Source organism: Pleurodeles waltl, unplaced genomic scaffold (assembly GCF_031143425.1).
Source record: "Pleurodeles waltl isolate 20211129_DDA unplaced genomic scaffold, aPleWal1.hap1.20221129 scaffold_67, whole genome shotgun sequence".
Lineage (NCBI taxonomy): Eukaryota > Metazoa > Chordata > Amphibia > Caudata > Salamandridae > Pleurodeles > Pleurodeles waltl.
In genome coordinates this window covers 1,438,564-1,443,850 of record NW_027150384.1, presented here as the reverse complement: position 1 = coordinate 1,443,850, position 5,287 = coordinate 1,438,564, and the positions used below count along the sequence as shown (strand labels likewise).

The window sequence follows — 5,287 nt, the reverse complement described above, 5'->3', positions numbered from 1 at the left end:
GAGTTGACGAGTTTGGATGGCATCTACCTGCTCTTCTTTCACCTGGACTGGATGTGCAGTTGACGCAGCTGCCAGTGATTGTCCCCTTACTGCCACCATGGCATCCGCCCTCACCGCTGATAGCTTGTGTGAACGCGTCACCACCAAGATGTCATCGAGGGGCATACCTTGCTGGCGTAGGATGAGCTTCCTTAGTGCATTTCATCGGCATCCTTGAATAATCTGTGCTCTGATCTCCTCTTGTTGATTAAGGCCTACACACGAGCTTGCTAGTTTCCTTAGTCGTGCATAAACATGTCCATTGACTCGACATCGGTTTGTTGAGCCTGCCGGAGTTTGAAACGCTCAAAGACTGAATTTAGTTGTGGGTCAAAATGCTTGTTCAGGGCCTCCACTGCCGCATTGAAGTCTGACTTATCACCATTGTTTGGGAGTGCATCGAACAATTCTTGCAGCTCATCTCCTCCCATTAGCAGCATGAGCGAACTGCGCATGGCTCCATCTGTCTCTCTTGTGGCGCAGAAGTAATTTTCTAATCGGTTTAACCGTAGGTGCCATCTTGGCGAGGCTGTGGCCGGGTCAATCAGTTGGCTGAATGGGGGCAGCGCCGTGACTGAGGAGTGAGCACTGGCGCCTGCTTGCACGGGCAGCTGGGGGTTTTCCTGCGGTGGGGCGCTCATGACGTCTCTATTTTATTGTAGTGGTATCTCTTTTTTTTCAAGTGTTCTTTGCTCTCTGGAGTGTTTTGTATCTTATGTGTGGTGTACACACCTCTTCGGTCCTTTTAATAATTTTTTTTTTTTCTGGGCTGCCCTTGATGATTATTATAATTCTCCTTCTTTTTTTTTTCTTCTTCTTGCCCCTTTTTTTTTCTTTATTATGGCTCTCTGCTACTATCTTTTCCTTTTCTTGCTTGCTTTTCAGGGCTTTCTGCCCTTCCTGCTTATTTTTTTGGGGGTCCTTCCCCACTGGTTCCTGTGCTGCATCCCCCTGCCTGGGGAGCACAGCATGAGCGTCGCGCTGCTGGAGGATGGGGTGTGCACGTGTGTTTTGAGACGCGCACGCCCCCACGTGGTGTTGCCGGGCCTCCGTGTGAGAATGCTGCTCTCAGTCCAGCACCGAAGGTGAGGCCGCGTTTTACACTTTTACCCTGCCGCACGCACGCCTTTCAGGCCGCGGCAATGATCGAGGCGGGGCCCCGGTGCTCGGGGAGACTCGTGTCTGAGGGAGGCGGGGTACACTTCTCAAACCGGGGCGCGGCGCGCGTTTTGCCTGTACATTCAAGCGCCCGCGTGGCCATGCGTTCTTCAGCACCTCTCGGATCAGGGTGCAACGTGGCTGTACCGGTCGCGTTCCTTTTCCCTTTCAGGGTTGTTCATCGGCTGCAGTGTGACCTGACTGCGACGCGGGAGTATCGAGCCCGCTCGTCGCCACTGTAAGGTGGGGAGGGCCACACCTATAGTCGGCGTAAATGAACACACACACGCTTTGGTGCTGGTCTCAAGGGGAACTGCATCAGCGCAGCCCCAACTTTATTAGGTAACCTCGGTTCCGCGTTCCGTCCGGACGCACGGAACTGGATACAAATTAGAGGAGAGTCCGGGTGGCTCTCTACATCTTGCACGACTCTCTACATACAGTGATGGAGTCCTTTGGAAACTTGTTGACAAGTGTCAGAAGTCATCCTCTGGGCCACTTCCAACTCTGGTGTCCTTCAGGGGAGTAACGCTATCTCTCATTGGATGTTTTGCCCAAAGGAGTGAGTGTGCTCTGTGTTGGGGCTGCATGTGGGCCACTGCAAGGCCTTCGATTAGCCACTGTCTAGTCTCTGGTGGAACACCGAGGGGTAGATGGGTAATGGTCAGGGCGCGCAGAATACTGGACCAGGATACCGAGGAGATGAGCGGATAGTTACTGGGCGGCTGTTGTTGTGAAGTACCACAGGTGCTTCTTGGTCTTTGGTGCGAGGCTGACGCTCTGACACCAGTCAGGAGGCAAAACGCTCTCAATCAATCAATCAATCAATCAGGAATTTGTAAAGCGCACTACTCACCCGTGAGGGTCTCAAGGCGCTGAAATTGATAGCGTTTATGCATTTTCAAAGGAAGTGGCAGTTGCGCAAAACGTTATAAAAATTGTCAGCGTCTTTCCCAGGGGCTCAGAGTCTCCTGCCTGGTGTGTCTAGGGTTGGTCATAGTAACGGGATGGACTTGGTATCCCTCACATCTGTTAATCGCTAGCGCTGAACAACTTCTGCCTGTGCGAGGTGTCACTGATTCTTGGCGTGGATTCCGTGGTACACGTCGCCAAATTCTATTTCAGTGTTTCTAATAAGTGTGTTAGATTGTCCCTCACCATACTATCCGGCCCCTTATTCAGGTGTACTGTTGTATAGTGTGTAGGTGTACTACTGGTCCCATATAGTGCCCTGTTACCGAACAAAAACAGCCTTCGATAGCTCAGTGGGTGGCGGGGAGGTCTGTAGAGGAAGAGCTGACATCCTGAGGTCGCTGCTTCAAATCCGCCTCCCAGGACTTTTCCAAACTCTGCTCTGTTTCCTCTGCTTCCCAATCCCAAGCAGCTCCTTTCTCAGCCCCTCAGACACCTTGGCTTTTCCCGCCTCCTCTCCTCCCCTCTCAGTCCAGCTCCCTCCTCCAGCTGGGGGGGCGGGAGAGTCTCCCCTCAGTCCCTTTGTGCAACCCCCCCCCTGATGAGACAGAGCCGGGGGCCCTGGGCTGAGGAGCGAGGCCGGTGCCCCCCACCCCCGGCTGAAGCAGCCCCGGAGCTGCTTGTTGTGAGTGTGGAAGGTGATGCTGCTGGAAGCTGCTGAGAGCGTCTGCTGGGAGGAGAGAAGGTTGTGTGAAGTGTTGGGGAGCAGCGGGTTTGTGTGTGTGTTTTGTGCAGTGAGTGTGTGTGTTTGTTGAGCCTGTGGCCCTCTGTGTTGGTGTGAAGGAGCTGAGAAATATAAAAAATCAAGCACTACGGCAGGACGCAGCGGAATGAAGGACATGACAAGGAGCTACACAGGAGGGTTCTCAATACCTGATCCTCGTTAGTATAGTGGTCAGTATCCCCGCCTGTCACGCGGGAGATCGGGGTTCAATTCCCCGACGGGGAGAATGGAGTTTTTATGTTTTAAACTAACCCTATATAAAAGATTGTACACCTATTTTAAATGCAATTTATGATGTCACAATGACACTATAGGGAGCTGATATTTTGTATTTATGGCCACAGCTCTCAGAAGATGAAATAATTACTAATGCAACCCCGCACCTTTTAAAATCTATCACCGGCAATTAGTAACTCTTCATCTGCTGCGACTCTGTGTACTTTCTTGAAAATGGAAAGGTGTAATGAAAGTTTATTATTGAGATAAAAATCAAAGTACCAAATAATAAATACCATGCGTTTTAACTAGTTATTGTCACGCGAAATAAATGAAATATAATGGAGGGCTATTTTAGATGGAAATTATAAAGTATTTCGTGACAAATAAATGAAATGCTGGGCGGGCTCTGAATGGGGAATTGTTTTATTCGAAGGTAAAAGTTTTTTCTTTATTTAAGTGCAGTGGTTTAGAACTCACAGACATTGTGAGAGCAAAAGAAACACTGACCCCGAGGTGCACGTCCCACCATCCTCATGAGCTCCAGGTGTTTACACTGCATTCTGGGACTTGTAGTCCTGTTTATAACACTCTCACGTTAGGGCCACGGGTCCCAGCATCCAGTGAGGGGCTCTATCCAGGGGGAGCTGCTCGTGCACCTGGAAACCTAAGAGCTGCCCTTAGGAGCCCTGAGAAGAAGCACTGACCCCTTTTAATTGCACTTACTATGTATCTTGACGGTTAATTGGTGACTGATGGTTTCATTCTCCAGTATGTGATATGAGAGCCTCATACCTCAACCTTGGAGGCTGGGAACTCTCAGCAGATTTCAGTCTTATTTACGGTGCATTTTTTTTCCTTAGTCTTCCTTAATGTAGTGTGTTTTCTTTGTCTACGGCTATTTTCCCTCCTTTAATTACCACTAGTGTTTTCTACCTAATGGAGCTCATTGTGTAAAACTAGACGTGCAACAGAGGGAGCCACAGTACACTTTCATAGTGGTTCAGCCAAAGATTATTGTATTCCCTGGTGGTCTAGTGGTTAGGATTCGGCGCTCTCACCGCCGCGGCCCGGGTTCGATTCCCGGTCAGGGAATGTATCGTTTTCGTTTTTTATATTTTTAATTCTATTACATCATACATTTTTATTTTTAAAATTGGAACTATTTCATTATATGCATATGTTTTTTCTTCACTTGAGTTGTCACCAGTAATAACTAAACATTTCATGGACAGTCACAAACCACTGAGAGAAGACTGAGTGACTGCTGGTTCACGAAATTTATCATTGGCTTTGTACTTTCAGGAGACCTTTTCTGCAGTCTTTTCCTTTAATAAACTGTTAACGTTTATTTTAGAAGAGAAATCAATATTAATATCACGTGACACAGGAGGACGTTTAAAAAACATGAAGGACGGTGTAAGCAGGTTTAAATATTAGCAATAGCTCACGTGAGTGATTTTTATTAATAGAAAATTAGCGCACCCCCCCAATGATTTCATAATCACTTCAGTTCTTTATTAAAGTGCATCTTTCATTCACTTCGGTTCTTCTGTTTGGTCTCTTGCAAATCCCTCAAGTTATCATAAAGTTCACTTTGCATCTCCTCGACTTTGACATCCGTCTCTTTCGGTTTCTTCCTCTCGTTGCTGCCATCATCTTAGTCCCACAAGTTTTCCCTTCAATGATGAAAGTCCTTTGCAGCATTTCAAGAAAATAATCACACGTACAATACCGACTAATGTGACAAACATTGGTGATAACAGCAGCTTCTAAACTCCACCATCTGCACCACCAGCCATTGGCCCATCTACCCAAACCTGTGACCGACCGATCCCAAAAATGATCTGGATTCTTCCCATGCACCTGCCTCTTCTGCTTCAGTTAATTCATGCCTTATGTGTGTAATATTAACAATATAGCCATTAAGCTTATAATGTATGAGAGGAATGTAAGCACAGCACTCTCGAGCATCAGTGGCGGCTGCCTCAAATCTCAAAAGGGGGGTAAAGGGGAGGGGGAAATACTAAAATATATATTTTTTAAACTTACCTATCTGCGGTCTCTGGCTGCCCCCTCCTCTCTTGATGGAGTTGGTGTCCCAGCACCCCCTGGGACACCAGCACAGACTCCCACTCAATCCTGGAGCTGCTCTCATTCTGTACCTTGCATGAGAGC

At 48.1% G+C, this 5,287-nt stretch overlaps 2 non-coding genes across 2 annotated transcripts; both read left to right on the top strand.

Annotated features, from left to right (window-relative positions):
- Positions 1-3,046: 3,046 nt before the first annotated feature.
- Positions 3,047-3,118, top strand: TRNAD-GUC (transfer RNA aspartic acid (anticodon GUC)). The gene has a single exon. It is a non-coding gene; the product is annotated as a tRNA-Asp (tRNA).
- Positions 3,119-4,132: 1,014 nt separating this feature from the next.
- TRNAE-CUC (transfer RNA glutamic acid (anticodon CUC)) lies at positions 4,133-4,204 on the top strand. Its single transcript has one exon. It is a non-coding gene; the product is annotated as a tRNA-Glu (tRNA).
- Positions 4,205-5,287: the final 1,083 nt, after the last annotated feature.